The sequence below is a fragment of the Apodemus sylvaticus genome, chromosome X (genome assembly GCF_947179515.1).
Source record: "Apodemus sylvaticus chromosome X, mApoSyl1.1, whole genome shotgun sequence".
Taxonomy (NCBI): Eukaryota; Metazoa; Chordata; class Mammalia; order Rodentia; family Muridae; genus Apodemus; species Apodemus sylvaticus.
In genome coordinates this window covers 73,148,486-73,165,756 of record NC_067495.1, presented here as the reverse complement: position 1 = coordinate 73,165,756, position 17,271 = coordinate 73,148,486, and the positions used below count along the sequence as shown (strand labels likewise).

The 17,271-nt window shown below is 34.9% G+C and overlaps 1 protein-coding gene across 1 annotated transcript in view; it reads right to left on the bottom strand.

Moving 5' to 3' along the window:
* Dach2 (dachshund family transcription factor 2) overlaps positions 1-17,271 on the bottom strand; it is a 512,021-nt gene that overhangs the window by 7,831 nt on the left and 486,919 nt on the right. The gene's annotated exons all lie outside the window — the stretch shown is intronic.

Here is a 17,271-nt window from a genome sequence, read left to right as displayed (position 1 = left end):
AAGAGATGTATATATTAGCATCTAGTCTTTCATATGTTTTTGTCTGTGTATGAATCTTATTACCTACTCATTGTCATTATTTTAATGCCTTCATTGATGTTTAATTTACATAAAATAAATTAATATATAAAATATAACATTAATTTTAAATAATTTACATAGTTTTTTAATCATAACAACAAATGCATTTCATAACACCTAAATTTCTCCACATATTCTTCATAAATGTTTGCAAATAGTTATCAATCTCAAATATCAAAATACATGCGAGGCTATTATTTCCTTTCCATTGCTTGGTAAGACTTCTTCAAGTGAATATACTAACTTTTATTTAGACATTATCTACTTGCTCAAAATTTGGGCATTTTAAATTTTAATTCCAATTTTGAAGATTATTTAGTGTGTGTATATATGTATTGTCTCAAATAATCTGTGATGAGACTTGCATAAATTATGTAATAGTTTATTATATATTCTGGAATGAGAGCACTTTATATATCAATGTGGTATATTTACACAATGGAATACTACTCAGCAGTTAGAAACAATGAATTCACAAAATTTTTAGGCAAATGGTTTGATCTGGAAAATATCATCCTAAGTGAGGTAACCCAATCACAAAAGAATACACATGGAATGCAATCTCTGATAAGTGGATATTAATTAGCCCAGAAGCCCTGAATACCCAAGGCACAAATCGCATAACAAATGACTCCCATGAAGAAGTATGGAGAAGGTCCTGATCCTGGAAAGGATTGATCTAGCATTGGAAGGGAATATAAGGACAGAGAAAAAGGAGGGAGGTGATTGGAGAATGGATGGAGAGAAGAAGGTTTATGGGACATATGGGGAGGGGGGATCTGGGAAAGAGGAAATCATTTGGAATGTAAACAAAGAATATAGAAAATAAAAATATTTAAAAAAATTTTCCTAGGGGCATAATCTTGTGATGCAAGCAAATTCAACTACTAATATTTCAGTAGTCATACATTGATGACTCATTACAGTTCAGTTAATTTGTGCACTGTAGTTGCTGAATTTCAGTAATTTAATAACAAAACTTAAAAATATATATTTAACTCTCATCTCTTGGAGTGCAGCTCTTTTCTGAAGAAGAAACTGAGGGGGAGAGGACCTGGGAGATGGGGAAGTGGGAAAGAGCTGAGATGAATGGAGGAAGGGGAAAATGTGGTCAGGATATAGAAGAAGAATCTATTTTCTATGTATATAAAATCAATTGTAACTAAACATATTAAAATTCAAAATTGTTTCTTAAGGTTATAAAAATATAACATGAAAATAAAAAACAAAATTTTAAATTACTTTAATTCTAATAAAAAAAGAAGTCTTAAATGTTTCAATAACCAAAATTGTTATTAATACTATTTTGACAGAAAGTTATAAATATTATTTCCCCAAATAGTATCTTAAAAAACCACTAAAAGGATCATTTTGATTAAAGTTACCTGTTATATATTTTCCTTTTCTTTTTAAATTATTTATTTATTATTTTATGTATATGAGCACACTCTAGCTGTTCTCAGACACACTAGAAGAGGCCATCGGATCCCATTACAGATGGTTGTGAGCCACCATGTGGTTGCTGGGAATTGAACTCAGGACCTCTGGAAGAGCAGTCAGTGCTCTTAGCCACTGAGCCATCTCTCCCACTGCACATATTCTACAGAACATTTTGGTTGTGTTCCCATAGCATTTAATTATTTCATCATGAATATTTAAAATTAACATAATCTCTTACATATTTTTTATACAGGTTTGGCTATGTTACTCAGGATAATCTCTGATACTTCTAATCTCTGATACTCTGAATTTTCCTACTTCTGTCTCATGAGTACTGAAGACTGTGTGACTGTAAACTGCTTGCTGAATCTCAATCTCCCCCCTCCCCTCTACCTGCCTTACTTCTTTCCTTCTCCCCGTCTCTCCCTTCTTAGTCTTTTCCATCCTCTGAATGTAGGCTTGAAACTTGTAAACAATTATTCAGTTAGTCAGAAAATTATGAATTATGCACGTTTTATTCATAAACAATTTTCCATTTTAAATAATGTCTAATAAAAATAAAATGCCTAAACCCTGAAACCTGTTTCAACAGACATTACTAATGATTTTAAATAAACTTCACAACTAGGTAAGAAATGCTTTTCATTGTTTGTTAACTATGTATTTGTCTTCCCCATGGGGCACAATGAAATGAAAAACTTCACAAGAATTGTTCAATATGTACAGCAATTAGAGAAGTGCTATATCTTTACATTGAGGATTACAAATAAAAGTACAAATTTATTTATGTCACATTCATTTTGTTCAGAATCAATTGCTACAAGAAATACATTGACTTCTTGCTGATTGAGACAACATAATATTCCCTGAATAAATATTTTTGTTAGTGATAAAATTTACAATTAATGGATTTCTTATCATGCATCACTCAGTACAAACAAATAACCTCACAAGTGAGTATCTGAGAGGCATTCTTTCTGAAAAGGAAAGCTATATATTCAGCATGCATAAAACAAAATTATAAGTATATTAAAATCACTAGAAGCCTATTTGAAGATGAAAGAAATACCATTAAATTGACTGAAAGGAAAATTGCTATTGATTATGAAGACAGGTTGTGTGGCCTATAGTTTGTAATGTTACTGTACAGTAGATTGAAGTTTCAAAATAGTATTACTCTTCTTTAAAGAGATAGACACAGCTGAATTAGGTGCTGCTTGCTGCAGTGAAGATCAAATGCAAAAGGAATCATATTTCATCAGACCTAGTCAACTCCAGGAAAATAAATAGAAATATAAGAGGTATGCAGGCAATGATTCATTTTGATAATCTGGCCCAAGAGAGACACATAGAGACAGCACACAGATCTAAGCTTCTACCAAAAGACAAATAGGACACAGAGGGTGGGAACTGGGATGACAGTGTAGCAGAGGTCACATCGATTTTCAGCAGCAGTTTTCACACAGATGAGATAACCCTGGACTCTATTTGGACCATTGTTCATATCCTACCTGTCCCATGAGCAATAAATTTTCTAGTCCTAGAAAAAGGGCAGTAAAGAAGAAGGATTCTACTTATGGCTTCTTATGATTAAGTTTCTGGGCTAACCAAACATGCTTTTCAGATCAAGGTCACAATGCATGTTAAGGTCTGTAATAGCCCAAATCTAGTAGAAGTATATTATGTTTTAGTATATGTGAGTGAAAACTGACAAACTATTATTTGTGATTTTTTTAAATTCAATTATATTCTAAAAGAATGATTAAGAAATACATTGCACGTTAGTTTCAGTAATATAATAATTCTTAATGTCTGAATGGCATTTACATTTTGTTCAGAGTTTGAATAAATACACACTTGTATAGAAATTTACTAGGTAAGCTTCAGTCATCGTAATTGGCAATGCAATTAAAAGCAGATAAGTGCTAAAAACATAGAATGGCACTTAAGATCATCTCTCTGTAAGTCCTAGAAAGGGTTGGAATTGAGTATTTTCATTTAAAAAGACTGTCTTCAAAATGTATAGTTTAAAAAGAAAAAACCCTTTATCAGCACACATAACAAAGTGGTAAAAACTGAAAGCATAAAGATAGGACAACAGTTTCTAGTCAAGGACATGGGCAAACTCTCCATTTATTCAAGCAAAGTGGAGACTGCTTTTATTGAGCCTGTTTGTTAAACCTGCAATACTTTGAAATAGCACTTGGGAATCACCTTAGAGAACAAGCTCTTCATTTTAATTTCTTCTTTAGAGCCCAGATGAATAGATGTAAAAGTTGACAAGAAAGTTATTTGTAGAATAAAAAGGAATATATGGTAAATGCTCTGAATGGAAACGTCCCTTTGAAAATTAAAGTCAAGGCTGCTACAGCTGTTTTATATGATGGCAATGTTTAGTCTGTCTTTCATGGAGTTAAGCCTTTCCTCTGGGATTTGAGAATTGTGACACAGGAATAGAAACTGAACACAGCTGACTCACTGAGCACTGGAAAAATGAAGATACCTACCAGGTCATCAGTTTTATTCCTTAACAAATAAATTATACTCCATTATTTGATTTGAGAGCTTTTCCCTAAATACAGCTGGCCCTCGGGACTCTCCTTTGTCGATATCATTAGTGTTGCAATCAGCACAAGCAAGACACCTGCTTCCCTTTTCTAAACTGAAGAAGAATAACAACAATCAAATGACCAAGTGCTGTGTAATGATGGGACCTGCATGAATATAAAGAGGCATTCATATTCTCTGCTGAACAATGACTCAAGTGTTGCCATTATTGAATGGGAGAAAATTGATCTCCAAATTGTTACATTTCTTTATGTATAGCAAAGAAAATATTTCAAACAAGTGAAAACAGGAAATCAGAGGCAAAGGAACGAAGGGACAGCAGTCTATGAATCAGAGAGGTAATAACTGTACAAACCAAGTATGTATAAACCTGGTGTGTTTTAGGTCCTTGGATTAGAAAATTGGCCTTCCAAACAAGGAATTAGAAATAATCTCTTTTGCAGATAAAGCAATATGCCAAGAGCAGATATTATGCCTAATGTAAGTATCAGAAAAAAAAGAATTATGATAGTCAGTCCTTGCCATTAAAGAGCTAACTTATTATTTTGGAATGCAAAGAATGTATGTTGCAGAGTGAAAATTGAGTATGAACTGGGCAATGACTGTCATGAAGAGGGGAGAGGGAGAGGAGAGATTGGTAACGTGAGGCAAGCATGAGGAAAACCATGTCTGTTCTAACTGAAAAGAGTTCATGCTTTCTGTCCTTAGAATTATGCTTCACAGTAGATTAGATGTGGAAACATGAAAATATTCTTTGTGCATATTGGTATTGTAAAAGATTTGGCTAAATGGTGAAAATACAGCTTTTTTAAAATCTTCCTCATCCTTTTCCTTATCAGGGTTGTGAGATGCTCTGCAAGGTTTCTTATAAAATAAGATTTTCATATAATATAATTTAAAAATAGATATGTCTGAAAATGAACTGTGGAAGACCCTTTTACTAAAGCCATGATTCGTTTTTATCCAAAACTCAAATTTCAGAGGGTGAACCATTTTCCTTCTTCATTTATTAAATAATTTAGAACAGGACTATTCATAGCCTTTAAAATACAATTCATCCTACATTGATTGTTACAATTGTACAAAATTTAAAATATCTTAATATGTACTCTGAATATGTATGGTAATTACGTGTCAGGTAAAATTTTTAAAAATGTAATTCTAAATATTAACATATGTTACATGCTGAGATAGGAAAAATACATATTGAAGAAACAAAGATTGAGTAAATAATGTAATCTAGAGTTTCAAAATATATGGACTTGAACCTCACCTTTATCATGTAAAAGATTCTGGGAAATCTTTGTGTGTCCCTGTCACCTCAACTGTAATGTTAGGAGGTAATACTGGTTTCCTATTATAATTGTTCTACAGGCTAATGAAATCCTGCTTATAAGTTTTTTTTTGACAAATGCTTGATTCTAAATAAATGAAATGTGAATTCTTTGAAAAAGGAGAAATAACCATTAAATATTTCCAAAAGTAGTAGAGGAGAATAAACTTTTGTAGATTATGATATGAGACTGCCCTCATGAATGGTTGCACATGCATAGTTCAGTGGTCCTGAACCCACTGTATTTTGTATCCCAGAAATTTGGCAACAATTGCTTGGAGATAAGAGAGTAGCAAGTACTGGAGCCTAGTCTTGTCATCTAGTCATAGAGTGCAAGGATACTGAGAAGTGACTCATAAAGCATTGTGGACAACACTTTCATATCCACACACACACCATCCCAAGCAAAGTGTTATTTAAGTGGGGAAATGAATACAATTCAATGTAATAAAATGTCAGAATGGCAGCCATTTCTTTACATGAAAATTAAAAATAAGAATTATGTGGCCAAATATCAATACTTGTTGAGAATCAATCTTCTAGAATTGTACAGGGAAAATTCAATGAATGAGAGTTATGTACATCTTCTTTGCTTCCTCAAATATCAACTAAAGTTTAATAATCTTAATGGAAAAAAAATTGGGTTGGAGATATGGCTCAGTGGTTAACAGCACTAACTGCTCTTCTGAAGGTCCTGAGTTCAATTCCCAGCAACCACATGGTGGCTCACAACCTTCAGTAAAGAGATCTGACGTCCTCTTCTGGAGTGTCTTAAGTACACTGTACTTACATATAATAAATACATAAATAATGTCAAATAGAAGATGTACCGCTAAGTAGGTTTTGGGATGATTATGCACTTAATTTATGGTAGTAGCCTTCATTATTTGATCAACATTATCTTTCATGTTAAAGGTATTGTTGACACTCTACTCAGCATTGCAAAATGTTCCCTTATTACCATCCCCTTAATGTATTTTTTTCTAGTGCTGTTTTTTGATACTTGTCATAGTGTGGATTTATGTGATTTTTATTTTCTCTCACCAAAATGTAGTGTCTATGAGATCAGAGCTCCTGTAACTTTTATTTATTATTATTTTTAATTTTTATTGTTATTTTATAGTATTATGACTATTGCTTCCCTTAGTATGTAGAATCATGACTATACTGCTTCCTTGTAGAGTCTAAATGTGCACTGGTTATCTTAAAGCTACCATCAGTTCAGATCCACTCAAAAAACATTTGCTTATAAGCATAAAGTTTCAACATTTATAGAACTTATACAACATATTTCTCTCTTTGAATACCAAGCAGAATATGAAGTAAAATATTTTCTGGCCCACAAATGTACTTTACCACTGTTGCTTAGATGATGTGTTATTATTTCATAAGCAAGGAAAATCTGAAAAATGTGTTTTCAAATGCCTATAGATTTTATAAAGCCTAGGGGAAAAACATGTTATAGAACATAAAGAAGTTTCAAATAAAAGCTGGGAATTGAACTGCAGTTTCAGGAAAGACACACATATTAATATACTCAAGAAAAGAGCAAGTTAAAGATATTTAAGTTTCTTTTCCAGAAAAACCAGACTCTTTGCCATGTGAAAAATATTGCAAAGAGGAAGCTATTTCATGACTGAAGAGGTAAAACTATAATGACCTAAACCATAAGCTGGAAAAACTGAGGCAGAGTTAGACTGAAGATAAGTAAGGTACAAATAGTCATTTAAAAAATAACATATCTAGGCTAGATGATGAGCAGGTTAAGCACTCTATCAATGAATTGACCTTACCAGTTATATAGTTGTGCCATACTTGCTTATGTGTAAAATGGCCTAGGGCTACAATCTAGACTTGCTTTTATCCTTAATGGGAGTTTAGTCTGCCTATAGACACTGTAAAGCAGTTTTTTTTAATTACTTATTTATTTTAATTTATTTACATTTCAACTGTTATCCCTTACCTAGTTCCCAGCATCCTGGGAAACTCCTATGCCATCTCCCCTCCCCCTGCTTCTATGCACCCACCCACCCACTCCTGCCTCCCTGGCCTGACATTCCCCTACACTGGAGCATGAAGTCTTCACAGGACCAGGGGCCTCTCCTCTCATTGATGTCTGAAAAGGCCATCCTCTGCTGCATATGTAGCCGGAGCCAGGTACCAGAGTTGTTTAGTTATTTCCTCAATTAGGGAACAATGCGTAGTTCTTAAAGAAACACAAATACACATACACAAATTTAAAAGTAACAAAAATAAATTTAAAAAGTGATTTATATTTTCCCATACACGATTGTCTTTTCAACTATTTGTATTTTAGGTTTGAATACATAATTTAAATGATCATTAACTTTGAGAAGGAATTGTTAATGCTTCAAGAAATTGTGCAAAATTAAAAAGACACACATTAGTACACACTGAGAGAATTTATGTTAACTGTACAATAAATATAAAATGGACTCATTTGTAACACAGATTTATAAAAGTGAACAGTAAAATAGTGGTACACAAATAAAGGAAATGTTTTCTTTATGAAAAAAATGATGATTCAGTAACTGAAATAAGAGTTCTATAGATTTATTGTTAGATGTTATTTACTCTTATCTATGAGGGAAAAAAGAGACTGTTTTAGTGAGTGAGTTTAAAAACCAAAGGGGATTCAAACACAGGAAGACACTGGTACAAGTAAATCTTGGGAGAAACAATGTAGTCAACGAACAAGTTATCATTTGTTGCCTCCTATAAATGCATAGGATAAAGGAAAAGCAAATGCATTTTTATTTTTTATAAATGTTTACCTGTAGTTTTGCAATTACCTATCAGTATAAACACATAATATTTTTATTTTACCATAGTATCAATGATTAAAATGGACCTTTTCTCTTTGTGTTCCTATTTGCAGAACAAGAAGCACTATTTCCGAGTATATATGGAAGATTTTAATGAAAACTCTCAGGATGGGTGGGCACTTCCTATCGCAATTAGGATATAGTAATCCCTCAGCAATGATAGAATTTGAAGCTGTGCTAACTTCCTTGACAGAAGATGTTCAAGAAGACTTGTAATGGATAGGCACCGATTACAGGATTTGCCTATGAAGTCTCAATGTCTAGTAAATTGAGTGCCGATCTTCATTAACATAACAACTCATTGAAGTTTTAGATCATTGTGTTTCATTAACCTCATTAGACAAAATCATATAATTTTAAAATAATATCTTTTAGATGACCATATAAGTAGATGTATGATGTCAGAGTCATAGTATTTGAGCTACATTTTTTATTATACTTTATTTAGATTGTGTTTTGCTGCTCAAGGAGAATTCCAAGTTTGAGATAAGATTATTTCCATTAATAATGTTGGAAAATATACCTTAATTTTTTCTTGGTATATGTGGACATATTAATGTTGAAATTCCTTTACTTGCTATTTGTTACAAATATTTATGCATCCATATGGAACAACAGATGCTGAAGCAAAGATACTGAAGACATATTTTATTTTCACTAACAACCTTTTACTTCAGTTTTTTCTTCCTCATCTTCAATGAGAAGGGTACTATTTTGAAAGAAAACTCTTAAATGTTCAGTGAATATAAAAAGTAGAATTATTATCGAGTCCTGTCTATGCAGAGAGAATAGAATTCATGGTTCATTAGTCTATAAGCATAAGCATATTTATTTCTAATATATTTTAAAGCATACTCAATATATTTCAAAATCTGAAATAAAGGTAAAACTGGACATAGTAGTACACACCTATAATTCCTTCACATGGGAAGATGCTGGTAGTACCTAGGAAGACCATGAATTTTTGTTTGGGGCATATCTGCAGTCAATTGACAATTTGTGTCAGAAAAAAATGGGTCACTGGGGAAATAGAATAGATGTCACAGTCACAGGTGAATAGGAAGGAGGTGGTGTCTGGTTAGGGCTGGGTGAGTATAGAACAGAAGAAAGACAACTTAAATGGGGAGGGTGCATCTCTCGGATGAGTTAGAAAACTTGTGCACCAGAAACTCCCAGGAATCTATGGGGTAACACTAGTTAGGACTTCTAGAAATGGAGGACACTGAGCAGGAAGTGGCCATTTCTTGTAATCAGACCAGGCTTCCAATGGATACCAACTGAGCCACAAAAACTTCAACCCACAACTTTTCCTGTTTGCAAGATATAATGGGGGTAAATGTAGCACAGATATTATGGGAGTGTCAAATAAATTACTGGTCCAGCTTGAGATCGATGTCATGAGAAGGAGACTGGAGACATCCTAAACTCTGACTGGAGTGTCAGAACACAGAGCCTGGGTTACCCAAAGATCTAGAATAGAAAATTATTTGTAATGATATTCTGTTATACCCAAAGGTTGGTGCCAAGTCTAATTGTCATCAGAGAAGCTTCACCCAGCAACCGGTGGAAACAAATGCAGATCCTCAGAGCCAAACATTAGGCAGTTCTCGGTAACCCTTCTGAAGACAGTAAGGAAGGATTGTAGGAGCCAGAGATGTCAAGAACACCACAAGAAAACCCACAGAATCAGCCAACTGGACTGATAGGGACCCAATGGAACTGAACCAATACTCAGACCACCTGTATGGGTCTGACCTAGGACCTCTCCATATATGTTACACTTCTGTATCTTGATCTTCTTGTTGAATTCCTAACAGTGGGAGCAGGGGCTGTCTGCCTCTGACTGTTTTAGGAACACTTTCTTTCTCCTGAGTTGCCTTGTGTGGTTGATATCCATGGAAAGCCGCCTGCCCTTTTCTGAATAGAAATGGAAGAGGTGTGGATTGGGAGTGGGAGTGGGTAGGAGGGACTGAAAGAAGAGACGGTAGGGGAAATTGTAGTCAGGATATATATATATATATATATATATATATATATATATATATATATATATAGAGAGAGAGAGAGAGAGAGAGAGAGATGAGAGAGATGTGTGTAATATGTGTGTGTGAGAGAGTGAATTAAAAGTAAAAATTTGGAAAACTGTATAATCAGTTCACAAATTTGAAGTTGTCACATTTTTGAAAATGTCGTTTTCAGTGACATTTTGTAGTGCAATGAATACATATATATGTATTCCCACAGCCAAAAATATGTTTCTTTTAGAAATTCATGCAAAGTCCTGAACATCATACTAAGTGAGGTAACCCTGACTCAAAAGGTGAATCATGGTATGCACTCACTAATAAGTGGATATTAACCTAGAAAACTGGAATACCCAAAACATAATCCACACATCAAATGAGGTACAAGAAGAAAGGAGGAGTGGCCCCTGGTTCTGGAAAGACTCAGTGAAGCAGTATTCGGCAAAACCAGAACGGGGAAGTGGGAAGGGGTGGGTGGGAGGACAGGGGAAGAGAGGGGGGCTTATGGGACTTTCGGGGAGTGGGGGGCTAGAAAAGGGGAAATCATTTGAAATGTAAATAAGTTATATCGAATAAAAAAAATTAAAAAAAGAAGAAATTCATGCAAAGTCCTATAAAATTCAATGATTAATATTATATCCAGTAGCATAATATTGTCCATTTCTATGTGTCTTTAAATTGGAGGAAAGGAAAATAAACTGAAAATATAGAACTAATAGCTAATACACTTCAACAGTAATATCCTGAGCAGGCTTGAACAAATCACCCAAAACTATTATACTAGATTCCAATGTTTCCACAGGATTTAATCTTTCATTTTATGTGGATAACAGGATTTATCACTCACAATTTAGCACTTTTAGTTATTTTCAGCTAAGAATCATTATGTTATCTATTCCTCCTCATCCTGCAGTAGGGTTATACTTGCTTTGGGTAACCTAAAGGGGATGTCTTCTTCACCCAAGTAGCTATATCTATTTGATTCCCTTAGAGATTGTCACATCCCTACAAATCATGTTTGACTATGAGGGATGATGAGTGCTTATGGCCTTTGTGTTTTGTAACCTCCTATACATTATTCAAGTCCTGTTTGATATTTTTTCATGTAAATGTCTAAATAAATTTTTACATAGCTTTGAAATGATTGCTGTTCTTGGTTCTTCACAATAGATTTCATTTTACTTTCATTCAAAATACCAGTATTAATAGGTTGGCTAAATGAGTCCTAATAATCCTATCATTTTGAAGCACATACGGTATCACAGATTTAGGGAGAATTTGTAAACAACTCATATATAACTGATTTGGTGACAGTATATTTCAAGAAAAAATGTTGGCAAATTAAAGGCCATAAAACATTTTATTCATGCATAAATACTTGGGTATGTTGTTAACTGTATTACTTACATATTCCCATGAGATACTTCCTTTTCTGGTCATCTATGTATTTCTAATAACCTACTCTTTCCTATAAAGTATATTGATAAAAGTCTATTATTGATATCTTACTGCTGCTGAAAGCTTTCCATAATTTGTAGTAAGTACAAATGATTATTTCATGTCTCAATTATTCATTTACTTTCATAAAAAGAAACATGATTTAAGGAAAAATTACTATTATTTCTTCATATGCTTTGACTAACAAATGTTCAATCTTATATCAGTCAAGTGAAAAGTTGTATATACAACAGTGAATAGTGCTTGCATAAATGAAAACTATCCATGATAAATAAGAAATAGGAATAATTCCTTGGATCCATTCTGAAAAAAAGGATGGTATTTAAACTGTATTGCATCTGTAGTAATGATATCCCCTTTGCTATTTTGTGCATCTGTATACCCTGTTCAGATGGAGTAGGGTTTTTTTTTTTTTGCCAGTATTGTTTGTATCCAAGACCATCTAGTGTATGTAAATAATGCATCTAGGGAGTCATAAAACTGCTCTGGAAAAATCAGTTTCAGGATAAAATGTTTTGCCATAAATATCTTACAAGCCTTCTAAAGGCAATAGTTGCATGTAGTAACAATTCAAGCACTTTTAGGTGTGAGAACTACTGTTATATACTAAAGTTCATTTATAAAATTTCTTGAACTTTTGAAGACAATTTAAAACTTTCTACCCCAAATTTGCCCTGTACACAAGAAATTCAGAGACAGGGAATGGAGCAGCGACTGAGAAAATGGCTAACCAATAACCTAACCAACTTGAAACTCATCCCATGGACAAACACAAATCCCTGAATCTATTAATGAAACGCTGTTATACTTACAAATGGGAGTCTAACATGGCTGTCTTCTGAAAGGCCCCATGCAACAGCTGACTCAGAGTGATGCAGACAATGGATGGAGATTGGGGACTTTTATGGAAGAATAGGAGTAAGGGATGCAGCCCTGAAGGGAATAGGAATTCCACAGGAAGACCGAAAGAGTCAACTAATCTGGACCCTTAGGGTTTTCAAAGACTAAACCACCAACCAAAGAATATACACAGGCTGTACCTAGGCCTCACCACACATATGTAGCAGATATGCAGCTTAGTATTAATGTGGGTCCCAAAAAACTGGAGTGGGAGCTCTCCCCAAATCTGTTGTCTAGTTGTGGAATATGTTCTACCGCGGCAGCCTTCTCTGGCCTTAGTGAGAGAGGATGTGCCTAACCCTGCAGAGACTTGATGTACCAGGGTAGGGGGATACACAGGGATACCCCCACCCACTCAGATCAGAAGGGAAGGGAGGATGGGGTAAGGATTGTGGGAGGGGTGAACTAGAGGGTGGCAGTGAGCAGATGTAAAGTTAATAAGTGAAAATAAATAAGCAAATAAATAATACATTTAGCTAACACTGCACCCCCCTTGCTTTCTGTTCCCATTCTTTAAAAATGTCCCTGAAACAGGCTGTCTCCCTGAGCACTCAAAAAAATAAAACTTTCATTAAAAAAAGAAAATTTCTATAAAATGTAAGTGAAATAAAATCTATATATCATGAATATGTTAATGAACATTTTTGGAGAACAAGTTTGATGTAATCCAGGCTGTCCTCAGACTCACTATGAAACCAAACATCACCTAGAATTTCTGATCTTTCTTTCATATCCTGAAGGCTGAAATTACAAGGAATGTACTAACAAACTCAGCTTATATGTTGACCAAGATAGAACTCATGGCATATTGCACGCTAGGCAAGCTCTCTTCTAATTGAGGTATAGCCCCAGCCCTTAACAATGAATAATCTTGCAGTTACAGAGCCTTAAATTGATGTATAAATAAGAGGTATTGTGATAGTGTTTTATATAAATTGTATAGTTGCACAATAATATGCATTTACCTCTCTCACCATTTAAGAAAGTAGAAAATGATAATTTTCAAATATCTTAATTATTCCAAAAGGTAATTTTTGTACTCATAATAGTAAACAGTTTTATTTACTAGATAGTGTCCAGAAAATTTAATAACATTTTTCAATTGTCTTACTAAATAATACAGTTACAATAATTAATGTAACATTTTTAACAAGAGGCTGGAGAGAAGGTTCAGTGGTTAAGAGCACCAGAGGTCCTGATTTCAAATTCTAGCAACCACATGGTGGCTCACAACCATCTGTAATGAGATCAGATGCCCTCTTCTGGTGTATCTGAAGACAGCTACAGTGTACTCACATACATAAAATAATAAAATAAAATCTTAAAAAAAATCTTCTAGGGCTGGAGATATCGTTCAGCCATTTGTTCAGCCCTTTAAAACTTAGGGTACAGACTTTTGCTCCAATAACTGTCCAAAGAACAACCTGCCAGGAGCACACAGGGCACAGGAACAGCAAAGCATCTGGGAACAAATCCTTTGCATCTCAATCTGCACCCAAGAGCTAAGGCTGTCCCATAGCCCTCCACACCCAAATCCAGCCCAGGAGAGAGCTGGTCTCCCTAGGAGCACTGATATACCTAGGATAAGAGGCTCACAAGCCCACAGGAGGGAAAAGCTCCAGTCAGAGACAGCAAGAACAACTAACATTAAAGGTAACCAGATGGCGAGAGGCAAGCACAAGAACATAAGCAGCAGAATCCAGGTCTACTTGGCATCATTAAACACTCAGTTCTCCACCACATCAAGTCCTGTATATTCCAATACACCAGAAAAGCAAGATTCAGATTTAAAATAACATCTCATGATGATGATGGAGGACTTTAAGAAGGACATAAATAACTCCCTTAAAGAAATACACGAGAACACAGGTAAACAGGTAGAAGCCCTTAAAGAAGAAACACAAAAATCCCTTAAATAACTATAGGAAAACACAACCAAACAAGTGAAGGAACTGAACAAAACCATCCATCCGGGATCTAAAAAATGAAAATAGAAATAATTAAAAAAATGACAAAAGAAGACAACCCTAGAGATAGAAAACTAGAAAAGAGATCAGGAGTCATGAATCTAAAAATCACCAACGGAATACAAGAGATAAGAGGAGAGAATCTCAGGTGCAGAAGATTCGATAAAAAACATTGACAGAAGAGTAAAAAAAAAAAAAAAATACAATATGCAAAAAGCTCCTAACCCAAAAAACAAAGGAAATCCAGGACATATTGAGAAAACCAAACCTAAGGATAATAGGTATAGAAGAGAATGAAGATTCCCAACTTAAAAGGCCAGTAAATATCTTGAACAAAATTATAGAAAACTTCACTAACCTAAAGAGATGCCCATGAACAAACAAGAAGCCTACAGAACTCCAAATAGACTAGACCAGAAAATTCCTCCCATCACATACTTTTATTTTATTTTATTTTATTTTATTTTTTATTAGATATAGTCTTTATTTAAATTCCAAATGAGTTCCCATTTTCTGGTCCAACCCCCCCACCGAAAGTCCCATAAGCCCTCTTCCCTCCCCCATCCCCAATCAACCCCCTCCTACTTCCATGCCATACACTGCTGCATCAAGCCTTACCAAATGCACACAAAAAGAAAGAATATTAAAATCAGTAAGGGAAAAGGGTCAGGTAACATACAAAGACAGACTTACAACAGACTTCTCACCAGAGACTATAAAAGCCAGTAGATCCTGGGTAGATCTCATACAGACCCAAAGAGAACACAAATGCCAGCCCAGACTACTATACCCAGCAAAATTCTCAATTACCATAGATGAAGAAACCAAGATATTCCATGACAAAACCAAATTTACACAGTATATTTCTACAAATCCAGCCCTACAAAGCTTAATATATGGAAAACTCTAATGCAAGAAGGGAAATTACACCCTAGAAAAGGAAGAAATGGTTTTTTTCTCAACAAACACAATAGAAGATAGCCACACAAACTTAATTCCACCTCTAAAAACAAAAATACCAGGGAGTAACCATCACTTTTCCTTAATATCTCTTAACATCTATAAATGCAGTTTCCCAATAAAAAGACAAACTAAAAGACTGGATACAAAAGCAGGACCCAGCATTTTCCTCCATACAGGGAATGAACCTCAATGACAAAAACAGACACTACCTCAGAGTAAAAGGCTCAAAAATAAATTACAAGCAAATGGGCTGCATTAGCAATTTTAATATTGAATAAAACTGACATTCAACCAAAAGTTATTCAAAAAAGATAAGGAAGGACACTCCATACTCATCAAAGCAGAAATCTACCAAGAAGAACTCAGGGGGCAGAAATTAAAGTCAAAACAACCCTGAGATTCCACCTCATACCAGTCAGAATGGTTGATATCAAAAACTCAGGGGACAGCATATAGTGGAGAAGACATGGAGAAAGAGGAACACTCCGCTATTGGTGCAATTGCAAGCTGGTACAATCACTGTGGAAATCAATCTGGCAGTATCTCAGAAATTTGAACATTGTGCTTCCTGAGGATCCAGCTATACTACCCCTGAGCATACACCCAAAAATGTTCCAACATACAACAAGGATACATGCTCCACTATGTTCTTAGCAGCCTTATTTATAATAGTCAGAAGCTGGAATTAATGCAGCTGTCCTTCAACAGAGGAATGGATATAGAAAATGTGATATATTTACACAATGGAGTACTACTCAGCTATCAAAAATGATGTCATGGAATTTTTTTTGATATATTTTTATTTACATTTCAAATGATTTCCCCTTTTCTAGCCCCCCCACTCCCCAAAGTCCCGAAAGCCCCCTTCTCTCCCCCTGTCCTCCCACCCACCCCTTCCCACTTCCCCGTTCTGGTTTTGCCGAATACTGCTTCACTGAGTCTTTCCAGAACAAGGGGCCACTCCTCCTTTCTTCTTGTACCTCATTTGATGTGTGGATTATGTTTTGGGTATTCCAGTTTTCTAGGTTAATATCCACTTATTAGTGAGTACATACCATGATTCGTCTTTTGAGTCTGGGTTACCTCACTTAGTATGATGCTCTCTAGCTCCATCCATTTGCCTAAGAATTTCATGAATTCATTGTTTCTAATGGCTGAATAGTACTCCATTGTGTAGATATACCACATTTTTTGCATCCACTCTTCTGTTGAGGGATACCTGGGTTCTTTCCAGCATCTGGCAATTATAAATAGGGCTGCTATGAACATAGTAGAGCATGTATCCTTATTACATGGTGAGGAATCCTCTGGGTATATGCCCAGGAGTGGTATAGCAGGATCTTCTGGAAGTGAGGTGCCCAGTTTTCAGAGGAACCGCCAGACTGATTTCCAGAGTGGTTGTACCAATTTGCAACCCCACCAGCAGTGGAAGAGTGTTCCTCTTTCTCCACACCCTCTCGTCATGGAATTCTTAAGCAAATGGATAGAATTAGATAATATCCTGAGTGAGGTAACCCAGTCACAAGATAACACACATGGTATGCACTCACTGATAAGTAGATATTAGTCCCAAAGCTCCATATACACATGATACAATTCCCAGACTACATGAAGCTCAAGAAGAAGGATGACCTAATTGTCCATGTAGTTGTACAGTTTATTTTTAATGACAAAATGTTGTGTGTGTGTTT